The 20,016-nt window shown below is 37.9% G+C and overlaps 3 protein-coding genes across 4 annotated transcripts in view; all 3 read left to right on the top strand.

The window, feature by feature from the left end:
• Positions 1-20,016, top strand: part of LOC121086882 (DNA-directed RNA polymerase II subunit RPB1-like) — a 527,323-nt gene that overhangs the window by 302,790 nt on the left and 204,517 nt on the right. The window lies entirely within an intron of this gene.
• The window catches only part of LOC121086932 (translation initiation factor IF-2-like), a 533,674-nt gene that overhangs the window by 316,373 nt on the left and 197,285 nt on the right, over positions 1-20,016 (top strand). The gene's annotated exons all lie outside the window — the stretch shown is intronic.
• The window catches only part of LOC121086877, a 503,078-nt gene that overhangs the window by 294,517 nt on the left and 188,545 nt on the right, over positions 1-20,016 (top strand). The window lies entirely within an intron of this gene.

Here is a 20,016-nt window from a genome sequence, read left to right as displayed (position 1 = left end):
AGGCTACTGTAAAAGTAATATCCACTACTGCTTATCAGAACTTGACAGAATTTGGTACTTTTTTTGTAAGGAGTGCAGTCTCGTCTCTGCGTGTTATGCATTCTTTAATAATACCTGGTATCACAAGCCTCTTGCAGGACACAGGCAGTGAAACAGATTGGGTTTAGATCTTGATTAGGTGTGAGCCTCAGTGCAGGGTTGATTCTGGGTGTGTACAGGGGTAAAAACCGCCGGAGAGCTTTAGCATTAAAAAATGCAGTAGCTGTGGAATGGAGGCAGCTGATATGCAGGGGAAAGGAATGGTTCATAATTTTAGCCTTAGATACTAAAACTCCACTAAGATATTTGCTTAGGCTTGTAATGGAAAGGGAGCAGCAGAACCTGGAAGAAAAACCAAGGAACGGAGTCTCCACATTAAGTTTCTTTTGTGCACTAAGTAGGAACATATGGATGTGGAGTGTGTCAAATGCCAACCTGGTCGGTAGAGTAACAGTTTGTACCCACATCCTATTAAGGACTGATGTGGGCTGAGTGCTACCATGGCATTTTATTGTTCACCACGCTGCACAGTGCTGGGTAGCATGAGCAATAAACTCACAAGTTTCCAATGAATACCACTCTCTTCCACCCTCATTGTTCTGCAGATAAAAGTTAGTACTCTCCTAGGCTTTGTTGAAGTAGAACAAAAGCCCCATACTACTGGTGTAGAAATAATTACTATTCATCTCCTTGCTGTGGCTGAGGAATTATGCAGGTTTTTTCTTTTTTAAACCCCCTTTCAGCAGGTAAAGTATCCATAATATCAAGGAACAAACAAACAGGGACTGCTTTCTTTGCATCTGCATTTTTTTAATCATAAGAAATAGGGTATTTTGAGAATTAGAGATCCCATGGTGTTCTAAAGACTTGAAAATGTGATTTAGAGGTTTAAGAAATGATGGAGTATTTGAAGTCACCTATCTTTATTATTTAGAAATGAACTCATGGATTTATGATGTAGGTTAATGACGGGGACATGGGAAGAAGGTTTGACTCATTAATTTTGAAACTGGTGGTATGAGCAGGAGCACTGTCTCCATACCCTGACAGATTTCTAGACTCAGGGGGACCTAACATGCTGACTGATTAAGGCTCATAATAAGCTCTCACAGCAGAGCTATATGGCAAAGCAGTATGGTTGCTGTTTAAATACAAACTTTCCTGGGCTTAGGAAGAAAAATCACAGATCTTGCTGAAAATTTCTAGATACATTCTTTTCTGAGGATGGTTTCCCACTACTAAGTGAGGATCTCAGTTTACACTTAGAAGGTAGTGGCTTTACTGGTTTTCAAGAAAAGTTTAAAGCCTCAAAAGCAGGAGTGATGTAAAAAGAGTTGAAGAGGTATTATTTTAAAATCTCAGTGATTCTAATCTATTGCCTGAATTGTGGAAGTAGGAGACTGCAGGGCTGTTCCCCAGCCCAGGGTTTGTGAAAATAGTCTTCTTCCACTCCGTGATTTGCTGCTGAACTGTGGTGTTACAATGCCTTAAAAGCTGCTGCAGTGTTGAGCACTTTCCTCGCAATTTAGCTGTGACTGTAACTACAGTTCTGTGCACCACTCTGTGACGGGTCCTACACAGTGCCATGTTCCCAGTTCTTTCACAGAGAAATATTTCTTCAGCCAGTAACCAACAGTAAGGGAAGATGTGTGGCATGGGACCTCTCCTTCCACATAGTTAGGATGTAAAAGCCCGGAGAGGGGTGTGTGTGACAGAGACAGAGAAAACAGGGAACGTTGTAACAAGGTGGAATTAGAAAGAACATTGCCACGGGGGAAAAATACATCAGAAGGTCAAACCACGGGTTGAAAAACAGCATCTGGGAGTGTCAGAAGAAATCCTGAACAAACCCCACCTGTATCAGGTAGCCTCAGAGAGAAGAAAACAAGCAAGTCTTGGCTCTGTATGGTGTTACATTGGCAACAGACAGCAGACTAAGGGCAAACTGAGGGGAACACAATGCCCATGCAGAGTTCAGGAGTGTGAGACTCTTGTCCCCGAGGTCAGCTCTGCAGATAAAGCCCCAGTCAGTGGTACAAGCCAGGAGAGGAGGATTTCCTTCACTCTGGTCTCTTCTGCTAATGGTAGTATTTACCATCTGTGTGCTCACAGCATAAAATCCAGTGGGCAGGCACCACACCATGTAGTGATAATGGTCAGGCACAGGCCTTCACACTGGCCACAAAACATCAGCATCTGGTTAAAAACTGAACTTGCTTTCTGTTTTCTAAGCCATACCTCTTGCAGAGGAAAAAAAGACTGTTGAGAGAAAGTAGAATTTTTATTCTAAGTAAAAATGTGCCAGTAATGCTTTTGAAGTATGTTGACAGGGTGTGCATCACGCATACAGACCCCTGCTGCCACCCTCTGTTCAATGGATTGTGATGCCATAGCAAATAACACCAAGCACATTCCAAAATACAGAGTAGAAGACAAAACCACTTTGGTAAAATGCTCTTTTACAATAACTTTGAAAGGGCTTAGGTAAGACTAGGATTTTCTTTCAATAAGAGCAGGTTGTATTTTATAAGAACAGACCATGACCGAAAGCTGTAGTTCCTTTGGCATCAGCAGTTAATTAACTGTGTTGGTGGGCATGTTCATCTCCGATATAATTCAGAAAGATTCAATTAAAATCTGTCTTCTGCATGAGGCTTTGAAAATTATACTTGCAAAGTGATTTTACTTCTTAATGAGCTTAATCAGGGTTGAGAAGCATTTTTCTTGGGAGCTCTGTTTTATTGATGGTTTATTACTTCATCAGACAAAAAAAGATCTTATTTTTTTCGTCTTTTTAAAATATGATAATTTCAGCATTTGACCTGTCCTGTTTCTCGCATCCACCAGTACGTTAGCTAGATGAAGAAATAGTCTAGTATGTTTTTGTTGGTGCTTTTTGTTTTATCTGCCTTGACCTGTCCCGTTGTTAAACCACTGGAGGGCAGAATCGAGACAAAGGAAACCTGTTCTCCGAACAGGACTTTCTGCGTGTGGCAGAGATTTATGCATGCAGGACATTTATTTTCAGTATTTTGCAGCTCCATTTCTAGTCCTTGTGATTAAGGAAGGCCTTGTACAGTGAAATCTTGGCACAGATCATTAGAGGAAAACTCAGTTGTTTTGAATTAAGAGTCTATACTTTTTGCCAATATTTGGCATGTTCTTTTGGTAAGTCTGATGGAACAAGCCTCCTTGATCATCCAGGTTATATTGCAAAACGTGCTGGAGAAGAAACGACTCCGAAATTTAAAAAAAAAAAAGTATCAATTTGACAGCAGTATATGCATAGGCTTCAGCTGAATGGTGTCATCACAGACAAATTTTGGTGGTTAAAACTAAGTGTCTGGTTTGGAAATCCACTTTATTTTGGGAAAACATATAAGCTGGGCAAATCCATTAATTTCTCTATTTGCATAAATAAAACACTATTATATATCTTGCTATAAATATCAATCATTTCATATCTTTGATAAAGCTGTTCCAATACAGCTGTAGGAACTCTATTGTCTCAATGTATTTGGTGTGTTTTCTGTCTTGTTCCAGTTATTTAAAAGTAAAAAGGTTTAGGTGCTGTATTGAAGTGATTTTAGTGGGTTGCTGGGGGGTGGGTTTTGGTTTGGTTCTTTTTTTGTTTGGCGGGGTTTTTTTTAAGGGAAATATATTCTGTTCAGTAGCAGTGACACGGTTAACAGCATTCAGGAAAACCTTGCTAGCACTCTCAGTCTGTCAACATAAAATGACCCAAACTGGTGAATGTTCATATAACTGTAATGAGTTGGTTGCTAGTATAAATGAGTATCCTTAACATATGTTATTGATCCCCACCCCAAAAATTACTTGTAGAAAGAGTAGCCTTTGAAGAGTACGTACTATACTTATAGGGCCTTGTAGTGAAATGGACAGGAGCAGTGGAGGTGAAGTGGGTTAGCATTCAGAGGGCATGTCTTAGATTACTGAAGTGCCACTAATTCAGTGTTGTGCCTGTCATTCCTCAGGAAGGAAAAGCCAGTCCTCTGCATCCTGCTTTGCACCAGTCACAGGGATTTCCACATTTCTTGTGATGCATTATAGCTTCTTTTTGTGTGTTTTGTTTTGGTTTAATGCCACAGATGCAGTGCCTTCCGCTGTGACACATAAAACAGTAGATGTTGGTCGGCCTGCGATGTACAACAGTGAGTAGAAAAGCTGTTAATATGCAGTGCCTCATCTTCTCAGCAAGCAATAAAACAGCTGGTGCCAGCAAGCACAGCTTTGTTAGAAGTCCAGTTTCTTTACTTGCTCCCATGTTATTTTGATTGAAGTAGAAACAAGCTTAGGCTCAGCTAAGCAGGAAAAAGTCTGGATAATAATGAGTGCATCATTTACCTATCTTAAAAAAAAAAAAAAAGGCATCTTCTAACCTCACTTCTTATTTAGGCAGTATAGAAATATGGGGTTTCCCTTATCTGATGAGTTAAATAACATCTATTTAAACAGCACCTACATTAGAGAATTAGAGACAATGATGGTCCTGTTGGTGAGTACTTCCCTTGGTCCCAGGGAGTGGTAACTAAGGCTGACTGTGGCTTCTGACAGCTTTTTAAGACCTTGCTTAATTCGTGTTCTAGGCTGTATTTAAAATACGTGAGTTAATTTTTGTGAACTGACTTATTTTAAAGTCTCACCTACTTTCCTGCCAGTTCTCCATGCAGAATGTAACCCAGCAACTTCCATGAGGTTGTTCCACTATTTTGTTCCACTTTGATCTAGTGCTTAATGCAGGTGAGGTGTCAAGTGGCTGGAAGACGGTCACTCCTAGTGAAAACATATATCCTGTACATATCCTCTGTCTTACTTGCCTGGTTTTGTTTATCTACAAATAGAAGCACTCCTTTATGTCACAGGACAGCTGTTATGAAGGGTCTTGGGAGATCTGGTTCTGTCTTGTAAAGGGAATCTGGAGCACAGATGCCAGCCAAAAAGATAACTTGATAGGCTTGCTTGATAGCTGAAATCAGCTGCAGGAACACCACAGCTGCCTGCACCTGGCTCCGCGTTCCAGGATCTCCCAGGTGGAGGCCCGAGGCTTGGTCTGTTTGGGTGCTCTCCCCAGGCACAAAGCAGCAACAGAGAAAGCCAGTCAGCAGAAGGAAGCTCACATATTTTTGACTGTGAGTCCTCATTTTACTGTTGGCTGGTCTTAAATTTCATGAATAACCCTGTGTTTAGCAGTTCATGATTTTGTCTTTTATTTCACATAAGGTGACAACATATTTTTGTTAGCCAATTAATTCTGTGCTTCTGGAAATCCTGCTTCCATTACTAGCAACCTGACTGCTTTTTACAAACTATGAATACCAATGGAGTATAACAATGTATTTTCCTGGTGGTGAAGACAGCATTTAAAGTATAGAACAGCTATTAAAGACAGTAAAAAATGCAATTTTGAGGTTTTTCAATTTTTTATTATAGTAGACAGGTAGTTTCATGTTAAAGATAAGACTATCTGTAGGTGAAATAATTACTGTTTAATTACGATAATTATAAAAACAGGAATGTAAATATTCAAGGTATAGTATGCCTCAACGTTTTTTCTTTCACATTATCCACAAACTTATCTTGCATACCTAAACCCTGTTTTTACTTGATGATTACAACAGCATATGTTCAAAACTGAAAACAGAGTAAGCAATTAAACTGTATGTAGACTGTTAGGTTTAATAGCTGAGAAAAGCTTTTTGTTGTCATTTTCCTCGTTTCTTCAGCCTTTAACTTTTTAGCTTATTTTCTAAGGGACTAGAGGTATTCTCCCACCAGTCTCTGATACTGAACTGATTTCCAGTTAGATTTGCTCAAGGAGCAACTTTCAAAGTTTCTTCAAGTTTCACAAAAATACCTTGGTCAAATATAAGAGACTTTGCTAGTATTGGAAAAGGCAGTATCTGAGGGTGAACCCTTACTAGAGAGACAGGTGAAAAATATTCTGAATGCCCCAGCTGCAGGAAAAGATTCATATTTTGAAACTGCAAAGTCAAAGCATGAACCAGCAATCAAACTCCATTAGGTGTGCTGCTGAAGTTGTTTCATCTATTCTGATAAATCTTATCAAAATAAGAATCAAAACATGAAGCTCTTGTGTCATCTTAATGCATAAATCTAGTGATTTCACTAGCAAACACAAAAATGCAACAGCAAATTCATCATTCTGTTCCGATCAAGGAAAAATTAAGAGAATAACCGGTTCCTTACAGTCACAGAGCCCATTATTTCTAGGCTAGTTTCTGTACGTAGTCCTATACAGCAGTGAACAAAAGTTATTACAGACTGATGACAGTTTTGTGATTTTATTTTTTTTAATATAAAAGAAAAGCATGCATATGGAATTAATGTTCTAGGGGAATACTTCTTATGCCTAACTACTATCAAGTAAATCTGTGTTCATTTGTTTCCCCTGCTGCTTGCCTCTTTATGGAAAGTTATTTCTCTGATTTGTCTGTACTGCAAAGAGGCCCATGGCATTCCTCTTTGATTCTCACTGAGCGTTCCCTGTTTATAATAGTGATTTTTGTAACTGAGTCAATTGTTTAATTTTCTTTGTTCCCCTTTATTCAGATGTATATGACACTGCAGAATTTGACATGGAGGATCAATCCCATGAGTCCAAAAAGCAACATTTCTGGTACAGTTGCTAAGATGCTGTGGGAGAGCATTTCCAAACACTTGGAAGCTGTATTGCACATTCATAATGTTCTATTATCATAGTTTGTTGTCTCTATGATCTGCCTGTGCTTGTTTTAGACAAATATAGTAGTAGCGTGGGAGTTGCATGCTCTAGTGCCAGAATCTCTATTATGCACAATGAGTGTAGGAAATCCCTGTGTCTCCTGTGCAAATGTGGCACTGTAAATGAGAGGTTTTTGGCCCCAAGAAAAATGAAGCACATTATAGACACGTGGAAGGAAAAAAGAAAAAGCAGCACCTGGATTACTTTTCGGAGTGTCAGTATCAATACATATTGCTGCACATTACCTATTATGGAACAGTAGTGCCTGTTTGCTGCTATGCTAAACTGCATGAATCTGAACAATATCGTCTTGATTTTGTAAGACATCAAATGAATCTGGAAAGGGTGATGAGTACCCTCGGTGTCCATTGAAAAGGGAGACTATATCAAATTCAGGGGAGATAAGAGCACTCAGTACCTTAAAAATCTGAAGTTAACGGATGGCTTGTTCAAGCTGGGAAGCTCAAAGAAAAATCACATTCAAAGTCTATATTCCATGAGCAGAATTGGCACCTGTACAGAGTTAACACCTTTTTACTACTGAAACAGAGAATCAACGAGGCATTCGTTGCACTTTAGAAAGTGTAAAAAATATACTCAAAACCACTAATTCAGTTTAATGCAACTTACTTCACTGTGTGTCCTCTAGGAGCTCATTTCCACTGGGAAGAGCACTGAAGTCCTCTGAAATGAGGGTACCAGCTTCTAGTTCTGTCTTTGCTTTGTGCAGAGCTGAGAGGATGATTCAAATATCCTGGAAAATCACTTGACCTCCACGTCTCACTTTCAGCATAGACAGACAGATCAGTAATTTTGGCCACTACATAAGTTAGAGATTGTAACTACTGAAAACTGAAAATATTATTTCTCTCTCTCTCTCTCTCAAAATCTCTGATTGATGATGCAATATCCCAGTGCAAAATAGTAATTTTCTTCCCAAGAGAGCTTTGGAAAAATACCAATTCAAATCAAGCACATACTATGACAGGTCTATCTGTACAAACACTGCAGAAACTGAGCGTGGCCATGCAGAGTGCTGTCTGTCCAACATCATCTGGGATATGGTTAAAATCAGTAAAAAAATCCCTTGACTTCAGAGGTATTTCAATTAGGTTTGAGGTTTACATTAATTCTTTTGGTTATTGATATCTTGGTTTACTGAAAAATATTAAAACTAAAAAAAGTTTCTTTAGAAAACCATTCCAGTATTATATTTTGCCATAGACAAAATGAGGAAGTACTCCATATTTCCAGAGGGCCTGACTTAAAGGAAATTTCCAGGCTGATTACTACTCTGTTGAGAGTAGGATGTTCTTAAACAAGTTAGACACTGAATTCAAAATCATTCTCTGAGGCTTCTGGAAACTTACTAATTCAATAATAAAGATGATCAGACACCCTTTCATTAGAACAGTCTTTGTTTAGACTCCACACTAAGCAAACTGTTCATCAAGGCAAACCGATCATTCTTTGTAAAGAAAATTAAAGAAATGTACATCTTTTACTTAATTCACAATGATCCCCACTGGTCCATTATTTGAATTTCAGTTATGTATATTTATAATAAGAATTTATATAAGAATTCATATTTATAATAAGAATTGATATCTTTTAAATGGAAAACGTGGACTATAATTAGAATCCAGCAGATTTTTCAGATAATTCCTGACTGACCAGGCAGTTTAATTTCCTGCCTAAAGGAGCCTGATTTTGATCTCAGCTGTGACCTTGCCACTGAAAACCAGAACTTCTGAATCTGCCCCTTTAAAATTTACCATCCAGAAATGTCACAGAATTTGCATTATATAGTGTCTTAGATGGTTTTTTCAAATTATATTGTACTACAGAACATACTGTTTTCTATTTTAAAGATGAGTTAGTTCCTGAATGTAATCTTTCATGTTATAATTTCATCTTCTTATTGAAAATAGCTACTTAAGTTCCCTTCGTTGCAGCAACATTTTGAAAATTTGGAAATTATTCCTCAGTCCTCAAGATGCAATATCCAAAAGTATTCTATATGTGTGTTTATAGATATACCTATATTTATATATGAAGAGAGAGATACCCATTTAAAATCTGTCTGATGAGCTTTTGGGGATTGACTCATGACTTTTGAAAGTGTGAGGGGTTGACAATACCACAAAAGCAGCAAATTAATCATATCTGTTGAAAAGAATTTTTAGGTTTATAGCTAGGACAGTGCAAATACTTGTTAGTGCTTTCCTTTGTTGTGAAACGGCAGGTTCATTTTCTCATGAGATCATGAGTGTTAACATTTTCTGTTGCCATTTTCAGATTGAGTTGGTATAGGATGGCATGCGTAATCAAATGGCACATAAGTCTGGCCCAGAAAATAACACGTCACCACTGTATGTCAGTACTCTGTCAGCATGCTGCTAAGATTTGTTCTCTGACATTCATTAAATACCATGACTTGTTAGTACGTGCCCAAGGTATGAATGAAGGAAGGGGGAATCTTTTCCAGATCAAGATAATCCTTACAAATTCCAGTGACAGGATTCTTGAAAACAAAGAGCTTTGGCAAAAATATAGCCTAATCTTATTCTGGAAACATTTTTATTTTTTTTTTTAAGGCAGGGAGTGGGTTGCAGGAGAGAACAGACTATAAAATTTAAATCGGAGGAGAGAGCCTGAATACAAAGTACAACAGGCAAAATTTTGCATATCAATTACGCAGTGTCCTAACCTGCATATCCAGGTAGAAAAATGGGCCGTATATAAAAGCAGACCGCCAATTCAAAATGTGTCCAGGTTGGTAGTAACAGCAGATTTTTAAGTTTTAAAGGAAGTTTAATGAGCTCTGTAAGGCAGATCATTCTGAATGCTGTTTGTAGAGCATAGATGTCCTAATATAACTGTTACTGTTATTATTAAATGTCCTTTTTACTGACGTCGTTAACAAAGCAGCCAAATAGAGAATAATTCCTGAGGAGTGAGTGGTGGCCTGCACAGTGTGGAATTTACAGTTCAGTGTCAGGAGAACCAAAATTCTGCTTGGTAAACTTTACCTCTCCTCGTGTCTTTGATGTCCCCATCTAAGGGTATATGGCGAACGAGCTTCACATTTCAAGGGTTTTATTAAACCAAAAAGGGATTATGTTTTCTGTGAAGTAGGCATTGTTTTCCCCTAAATTGATAAGCCTTGATGCCTCGGGAAGGTATTGCGCCCATGGCACCCTTGTTGATAGTTTTAGGGCTTGTTAAAGAGATAAGTAGTCTTTCAAAACTTAAAGTTTTTGGATTGAAACACCTCAATCCTTTTTAAAACTACTGTAGTATTATACTTTTTAACATCATGATTTCTTTATTTAATGAAACAAAACTAATTGTCCACGTTAGACACCTGCTAAGCTGGACATTAGTATTATTACTACTGTTCTTTCTTCTCTGGAGAGTTTTATACATCTTTTTTTTCTTTTTTTTTTTTTCATGTGTGATTGACTCTGTGACAGTGCAGCCTCCTTAACCCTTTGTAGCAGGTTCACTTTCAGTTCAACAGGATAATCGATCAGCAAGGGTACAGCAGTCAGGTGGGAATAGTCTGGAATTTGCCTGAAAGGAAAAAGGATTAAAGAAACCTGGGTGCATATGTTGGACTGTAGCTCCTTTCCTGTTTGTAACTTTGTGGTGGTGATGTGATTGGTATCTAATTGCTGCAGGGTTACCTTTAAACAAAAAACCAAAACAGCCCAGTAACTCACTTTCTAACAATCTGGTTGGGATAATTTATTTTACTTCAATTGAATTCTCTCCAGGTGTTGGTGGTAAATGTGCATAACATCCTGTTTCTCAGTCTATTTGTGCTTATGTTTCTACTTCTTCCAAATCTAATCTGGAATTGATCCTGCGATATTTGGCATGGTTTTATGGCCCTTCACTGCATCTTCTTCACAGTAAATAACAAGAATGCTTATCGGGATGTTTCCCAGTGCATACCTGAAATAGATTATGTTTACCATTTATTATTGACCATGATGTTTACCAAATATATGACATCTAACAGTGATTTTGTGACATGGACTCCTGGGTTCTATTCCCCAAGGAGTCCTGGTTCCCTTTGTGAAGTTGTTTCCTTCCATATGCTTCATTTCTCTTGTTTGTAAATTGGGAGTCCGTATGGATCTTCTCTATAAAGCTGTTATTCCACTATTGTCAGCAATAGTACTTTCTAGCAGAATAAAATACTGATTGCTAATTTCTATAAATTATCTTCATATTGTATTTGTAGAATAATACATTTACCCTTGTGTCTTTTGCAATAGCACGGGAGATGAGAGCCAGATCATACCCTACATGGGCAAAAATTGCATGGGCCAGGAAACACTGGGAGTTGATAAATCCAAGGAAATGCTTTGAATTTCCTTATCAGAGGAGTGGCATTGCCTTTGTCTCCCTGAGCAGGGTGCGGCCCTGCTAACTTCCCAGTGTCTCAAATCCTGGGGGGAATGAGTTGCAGGTATTGCAGGAGGGATGCAAGTTTTAGGCAGAATTCGGATTCTCATTCTCCACTTTGTCACTCAACTTTTATGCCAGTATTGACTCTAATAATGGCGTGTCAGCATGGTAATGCTGATATGATAGTTTCCTTTCCGACTGCTGCTCCAGCTCTCGGCTTCAGTGGCAGTACAGCTGGCAATCAGTGACAGCTAGCTCAGAGCAACACCGCTCAGTGCAGGGGAATGAGGAATTAATGCCAAGAGGCAAAGCATTGACTAATGTACTTGTGAATTAATCCATTTTTTTTATGCCTGGTTGGGAAATGATTCAAATTACATCCCTTGTAGATTGCAGATTTAGAGATAGGATAGGAAATATATATATTGTAAAATAAAAGTTTAGGAATATAAATAATGAGTAAATGGACATGTTCTGCAACCTTTATGTAATCCCCTAAATATCATATGGATTTTCAGTTCACAATTTACATTCAAATGTTATAGAAATTGTGGATGTGGTAGTGCACAGTTTAATGAGATATGATACAGTGTTTGTGTGCTGAATTGGAATGCAAAAAAAAATAGACTGGCTGAATTAAGCTATCCTCACACGTTTTATGTATGTAAGGCAGGGGTGGCCAAATGACAGATAGCAAGTTGCAGCTTAGCACACCCCAGCCCTCTCTCATTTGATCTTATCTGATGTGTCAGGAGGTGACAGGCTACGTCAGGCCATACAGAGGTCAGGAGGTCACAAGAAGTCTCATAAGGTGGGGAGACAGATAGGGACACGCAGGATGTTTTTCAGGGGGAGGGGAAGAAGGCTGCAGCCAGGGTATTTGTCGTTTAAAGTAGAGGGTGATGATACACAGAGATCATGGGAAAAGGCTACAAGTTTCATGATGTTCAGGCCATAGAGTTGATAGAGGATGACACCCGGGGTGTGTGTATGTATGTATGTGTGCCTTGCAAGATGTGCACAAGTGTGATGGAGAAGCAGAAAATACAGAAACCTGGTCTGGGATCCTGGCTTGCAGAGAGACCAGAGTTTTAGATAGGAGAGCAGGAGGTAGAGAGCATAGGACTGGGCCACACAAGAGTGGCTGGCTTCAGACCACATTACAATTTTGGGAAATGATTCCAGACTTTTTCCTCTAGACTGATAGGGAAAATAATAAGAAAAGTCCCACTTTTGCAAAAAGACGGGAACTGATTCTAACTGTGGTTTCAGACTCTGCTTGCATTGGGATCTATAACTCTGTGCATCTTGGTGGTGGAAGACTATGACTGGCTGAAGTAGTAGAACCGGAGAACAATTGATATCCCCATGTCCTTTCAAAACTCCAGAGATTGCATTAGTATGTGACCACAAAGAAAACAAGAAGTATGAAGTTCCTAGTGGAACAGTACTCATAAAATATTTTAGGTACCCTGGGCTTTTGTGAAAGTCTTTTTTAACTTGAGGCAACTTCAAAAGCAGCAACCAGCCAAGTCCTACCTGACCCTGTGGTTGGAATTAATGCAAAAGTAATTAAGTCTTCATTGTTCATCTTACTGTCTCTCCCGCCATGCTGCTGAGTACATTTCCATCTCTCTGGAGTAATTAGCCTTGAGTTTTCTTGTTTTAAAATACCCTTTTGTTCATTTTTTTGCAAAAAAATAATTATTGGGATTTTTTTTGCTGTTTCAGTGTCTGTCATGCATTGCTCCAGTAAATAAATTTAAAAAATCAAATATTGATTTATATGTTTGACTTCCCTTTGTTCTATACAAGAGCAATGATTTCACTTAGCTATTATGATGGATAAAACTTCAGAGATAATTAAATACATTAAATCCCTAAGGGAAGACTTACTTCAGGTCTGAAGTATTCAGACATAAAAGCATTTGGAAAGTGTTAAACCCACTATCATTTCAATATTGTGACTTTTAAAAAAAGCAATGAACCCTCACTGAAGAGATACAGTGCAAGTAACTGTTATTTAAGGCATTTTTCTGTATTCTAACAAAAAAAATCACAAGACCAAGGCTAAATCTTTGACTATTTGTATATTTTATGTAACCCTTAAATATAACCACACAGAAGTCTGACTTAAGACACTTTTTAAAATTATGTACGACTGTGGCCAGGTGCTACATCTTGTTTGTTCATACTGTTGGTGTTGTCAGGTTGATGCAGCTCTACTAAGACTAGTAAAGCCTGTTGATATGTCTCCTTTTTTTTTTTTTTTTTTTTTTCCCTGAAATGAGACTTCCCCTTTTCAAATATGTACTTAGTTAACATGGGTAACATGGGCAAGAACAGGAATATTGTTTAAAATTGCCATTGTATTAGAACATAACAAGTTAATCTTTACTTCTGGGCTTGTTATATTCAATTCAGGATTATACATCTGACAGCAGTATATTTAGTACACAAATGCAGAGAGCAGTGGATACCTCCTGCGTCTTCCACATTTGTTCTGGATGGACTTGGGACTTGCTGATCATATTAATGCAGTTGTCACCTGAGCTAGTCAGGAGATATTAAACCAAGGAGTCCTAAGCAGGAAACCCTAGGAAATCATTAACTGTAATGACTTGCACTGTGATTTAAGTCAAAATACGATTTTTCTCCATTTTGTGTAAAAAAAAAAAAAAAAAAAAAAAAAAAAAATCTAAAATAAATAAATTTTTTTTTCAACTTTAGCAGCAAACCTGAAGTTGGAATAAATGTCAAACCACAAAATTGCCTGAAGAGGGCAACCATTCAAAATACACATAGAATACTAACATTCTGCATCAAAATCTAAGTAATCTTAGAAACTATGATACATCAAATCTGAAATAAAGTGGGAGTGTATCCACGCATGAGAGGTGTAAATATCTTCCTTGAGTCGTTGCCATGCAGCAGTGCCATATCCTGATGCTCCCTCAAGGATTAGTGTCCGTGACAGCAGAGCTGTGTCAAGAGATGACTGACTTTTGCTTGATTTCTCGTCTGTGTTGATCAAGCAGCCATGGAAGACTAAGGGGTATATCTAGAAAGCCCAGTTCTGTCTTCAGGCTGTGATATTAAGCTGCCACAGCAGCTGGTGCAGGCTGTAATGTTTGTGGGGATGGGGTTTGGCTACCAATTTCTCAAGTCAGATGAGATGAATCCGAACTTTTCAGATTGTTTTGCATCCAACCAAATATAGGGAACGTCAGGCACAGGGAGTGTCATACTGGTCCTTTTGGCTAAGATATAGCTGTGAACAGAAAGACTAGACTCTAAAATAGACAAAATCAGATTGTCAAAGCTGCTGCTTTTTTTTTTTCTCTCTCTCTCAAGAAAAGCAAGTGTTCGTGCTGACTAGATTGATCCAGGAGGACCCTATCTGTTTTATCTTGCTTTTGACAACATATCTTGACAACCATTGGTCTGAGACGACCATTAGCCATTTTAAAGTAACCCTTCAAATCACTGTTTACTTAGTTGCAGTTATGGTACAGTGTCAGCAGCCAAGGCAATCTTTACGTAGAAGATGTCAGCAACCCTAGCCAGCAGGGTAAGATGTTATGATTCTGTAAAAGGAATACGTGAATCAGAAGATTTATTAGATAGAGAATGAATCCAGTAGATGATAATGTGGGAGACCTGGCATCTCTGTTTTGCATGCTTCATGAATATAATTCGGTATTTGTAAGTTTAATGGAAAAAATAAATATCTTTAATATTAAAAGGGTTAATTCTCAACTCATTTCTCTTCTACAGACAAGAAATATTTTCTGTAAGTCATAAATAACACATTTTAATAAACTGAGACTTTGATTACTTCATGTGGTCCGACTTGCATTGTAATTTTGCAGAGACTGTTTGACACAGTTCCAACATCCAGTTTCTGTTGTGCATATTAAAACATCTACATATTTCAGACGTGTACAGGTCTTCATGGTCTACTAGTGAACAGTGTTATTACTGAAAATATATTTGACCTTCCAGCAAAATAATTGACTTTTAACGGAAAGTGATTTTATTTTTTAAAAAAACTTCATTGTTTCCATGATTTACCTTTAATTTATGTTCCTGTACTATACAGTCATTTTTCTCAAACTGCACTAATTTTGTAGTTCAAACAAGGCTTCCATTTCACCCTTGAGCCAGGATCCCTGATTTTTCTTTCAACTGGGAGTGCACAAGCCAAATTTTTGGAATCAGTTCAAGGTCAAATTCAGTTCCTTGGAGTTTTGTCTTGAATATGAACTTCAACCAAGGAATGAGAAAGTGTAACTTTTTCCTAGTGACAAATACTACCCAGTATATTGATGGTGGCATTAAAAAAGCATGAGGACTAATGCTAGCGTTTGTTTCATTGCTGGAAGGAGCTTTACTTTACCTGTTCCTAAGGACTAGAGACTAATTCAAGCAGTTTGCCCTCCTTTAATTTACTTTTGTCCATTATATCATTAGAACCACAATTTGGTAGAGAACATTTTTAATGTTATCACATGTGGTTCCCTCCCTGATCCCCAGGAAAAGGAATAAGGAATTAATATATTTACAGTGACTTCAGCAGTTGCACATTGGATTACTTGAAATTTTGAGTTTATTTCTGTACATCTTATGTACTTGGAAAACTAGTTATCTCTATCTAATTAGGAGTACGAGAAATATTGGCTATAAACTACTATGTGTAATTAAATAAACTGTTCTAGAAGGTTAAAACTATCCAGTACTGCATATGAGACAGCGTGGCTTTTAGGTTTGACAGGGGGTTACAATCTCTTTACTTTCAGTCCAATGGGTGAGGTTCAAAAATTACTGATCTCTGACAGGTGCTAGTGCTTACAGTCTACTTCCTTACCATATACATCTACATAGTATGCACCATTATCACAAATTGTCCTAAATGGATATTTTGCCAGCAATTGTGGAGAACAGAAAGGCTTCTTGTGACTGTTTTTTCACAAACACATATTTCATAGGAGAAATATTAATGGTTTTGATCACTTTAGGGGAACCTTTCATAGCTAGCTGTAAACATGCAAAAAATATAAAGACAACTGTTTACTAAACTTCAGTTTCTGCAGTAAGCTGTTTGAGCAATAGATGAGACCTTGCCCCATGTTTCAGCAGGATGAGCAGAAAAGAACTTCTTCCAGGAAGCCTGAGTTGTTTTCTCTGTTCACAACAAAATGTAATGAACTTTCCCCCATATCTCAAATATTTCAGTCTTTCAATTAATCCAGATGACATCAAGAAACTTTGCGTTTCTCTCATTATAGGTTTCTTGTGGCACTGGAAAGCTTTCACACAGGTGACCTGCTCTCCCTCCCTTGAAAATTATTTTGTTGTATGAAGAAGTAGCATGATCAACGTTTTTTACAGCACATCCACTAGTCACCGCAGCCAAGAGGTAAGCGACGGTTCAGAGCACATATGATACTACTGTGCCACTACTTTGATAGTTAAGTTCTGAAGTTGTGCACGGGTCCTCATTAAAAACCATCCATTGCTGCCGAGACTGTAGTCATGCTTTCCTGTCTGTGGAATTCCTTTGTTCAGATCTGACAGTTCATCTTTAACCCCAATTATTTATGGTTTACCTGATTTTGGCGGAGTTGAGTTCAGGTCTGAGCAATTTTCCAGTGACTTTGTACATGATGAACACTTCACTAAACTTGCTACTAATGCCTTTGATCAATGTTCTCTTATAAAACCAATTATTCAAAACAAAACAGCCTACTGATGTAGTTCTTAGCTTGCTTTTGAACTGCCAGACTGGTGGGTCATGTATATATTCTAATTGTAAATGATAATGGTATTTATTGCTCCTTATTATTGCTTTTACTGAATGGTCTGCTGTAATCTGGGGGTTTTCTATTAACTTACCGAGGTGTATTACACGCTTTACCCAGATGTATTGCTCAATTGTGCAGTTCAGTGAAATAGCTCCTGCACAGCAGCATAAAGTGATATAGAGACTGCTGCAAAATTTCCTAAGAAAAAAGAATATGCCATTCATACAAGCAACATACCAAACAGCAGACCAAGGGTGGGAATCATTGCAGTGTGGTTGCAGGAGTTACAGTAAAGCATTCTTAGATAACTTCAGGGAAGTAAGGTATTTGAAGGAGGGATTGAAATGAAAAGCCAGAAATCATCTGAGGCTTCAAGACTGGGGAGGTTTTCTCTAGGATGGGTAGTAGAATACAGGAGGAAGTGAAGACGAGAATAGGAGACTGTAAAAGGAAAGTTACAGAGAGAATACCAGCATAAAGGAACTAAGTGTTAAGACACAAATCACTTCAGGCTGGGAGAGTAACCATGTACTTTTTCTTTCTCAGCTGTTAACAGAAACTGGTTTTGTATAAAGTTTGTATTTTTATGAAGTCATCAGTTACATCTTGTTCAGGTTGCATGAGAAGTTGATTGTCACGCTTCAGTTTTCCCAAATCATGGCACAGAACCAGAGCAGGAAGTATAATGTAGAGCACCTTAAAGCTTCTTTTTGAACCAAAAATGCTGTCCACAGTGGTATGCTGTAACTGAGACTTTGTCATATACTTAATTTAGATTTTCATTTTTATTGTGACCAGTTCTTTCTGTTTATCAGAAAAAAAGAAATGTCAGAAAAGAGAGTCTCCAGAAAAAAATATCTTTCTACCATCTTTCAAGTTCTGCGTGGCATGCTACTTTTTATGCTTTAGTGGTCGTGTGGAAAGAGCTGTTCTTCCTCAGGCTTCCTTATTTTGCTGTGTTTAAGGATTATACTCTTTTAGTCATTTCCTACTCCGTTAATTTTGGTCATTGTGTATTCCCTCAGATTATTGTCTGCTGTAATGGATGCTCCTGTTGTTTTCTCTGGGGTCATAAATCCAAATGTTGAAGATGTACTCCAAGATTTGAGCAGCAAATAGTGCCATTTGACATTTTTAATAATTTTGTCCATGTTTTGACTTATTTGGGAAAAAAAAAGCAATTATTATGATTACTTTACATTTGAGTTGTGTACTTGTGTAAACATGTTTCCAAGAGGCTTCCAATTTTACAACAGAAAATATTTAATTGAGGTACTTTGGCCTACCATGCCCCAATATGATTTATTCTGTTGTACAAAATGGCACCATTGACCGTTCTTTAGTAATTCAAGCTTCTTGATGTAAAATGTATGCAATCCCTGGCTGGACTGATGAAATTATTTAGTGTTTGCACATGACGATGTTCATACAAACATGAATTGTCACGTCTGAATCCCTCTTTAAAAAAAAATAACAAAAAATTTATTTTGGCTTGTATGAAATAAGTAACCAGATTTTTGATATTAGAAGATACAGACTTCTGTATGTAACAAGACACCTTGCTAGACAGGGATTTCATCTGGTGGTTCTTTACATTCTGCTGACTCTTTTGTGCCTTCTTCAGTAAACTCATGAGACAAATCTGACTGGGAAAGCATGGAAAGGGCATCAAGTGGAAACTTTCTTATGGGACTTAAGCCAAATATAGTAGAAAAACACAATGGTTGATGGGTTTGGCAGTAATGACTGACATGTGCATCTAAGCGTGGAGTTTGTGTACACACTTTGGAGAGTGCCAAATGGCAATGCTTGGTACAATCCAACTACAGATTTTATGAGACTGTAGTTGGGCCTTTAATACATACTTCTTCATGGGTTTGTTTGTTTCTTTTTTTTTTTTTTTTCCTTAGCAATACACAGAAACCTATTACAAAGCACTATACTAGGCTTGGTTCCTCTTGCTATTATGAAATGTTCATAAAAAAGAGTAGTGCTCTCGTTTGTGCTTCATCGAGATGCAGGCACTTTCTTACTGTTCAGATCTATGTTTTCAATGTTTTTACTGTGTATGTAGTAAATTCATCTGGTGTGTCATCAAACATTTTAATGAGATTCTTGAGCTGGGAGTTTGGCTGCCTTAACCTGTATAGTTTGCAGTCATCTTCCCTCTTAAAGTGCCTCTGTCTTCATGGACTGCAGAAGACTGCTTTAAAGCTTAGGTATTTCATTTAACCTGGGTGGACTGATTCTGGGCCTGACACCCCCTGTGAAGGCAGTAAAACCATGGGTGCAGCCTGTTTCTCTCATTTTGACATCCCTCACACTGCAATCAAATTTTCTTTTGGTTTCAATGGAATCACTTCTTATTAATCCCTTACAAATAAGAGTAGGAGCTGGTCTGCAAATGTTGAATTATTCATTGTATCTCTTCAGCAGGGCTTTCTAAGATGCTCAGTATCTTTGATCTATGACATCATTAGTTGTGAAAGCCAAATGGAGACATTCTGCAACTGAAATCTAAATTCCCAGATATGGCCTGAAATGTAGATTCCAGTAATATTCCTCCTCCAGGTTATCTCTTATTTCACATAAAACCTAGTTTAACTAATGTTCACCACCCCCACTGCAGTCAGCTTTGTGCAATTTGAAAGCAATGATGCACAACTAATTGCTGGTGCATTGTGCTTAGTTATAGCAGCTGTGAATGATTTCCAGAAGTTGATTATTCTTGGATGAATGATTTTCTTACCTCTAGTGTGTCCAGGATTGCTGAAGTATGATTTACTTTTGCTGCCGTGATAGACAACTAACCAAATGTTATGCCTTAGTGATGTATCAGTCTGTGGTGCGGAAATTCATTTCACACATTGCAGCGAATATGTTCTCTGATGTTTTTTGACATTGATGTTTTATGCCTGTATCATGTACGTATTCACCAGGCCACATGACTTGGAAGAGCAAAGGCTAAAATGGAATTTAATACCTTTAAAT

The sequence above is a fragment of the Falco naumanni genome, chromosome 4, assembly GCF_017639655.2.
Source record: "Falco naumanni isolate bFalNau1 chromosome 4, bFalNau1.pat, whole genome shotgun sequence".
Lineage (NCBI taxonomy): Eukaryota > Metazoa > Chordata > Aves > Falconiformes > Falconidae > Falco > Falco naumanni.
This window is presented reverse-complemented; position numbering and strand designations above follow the sequence as displayed.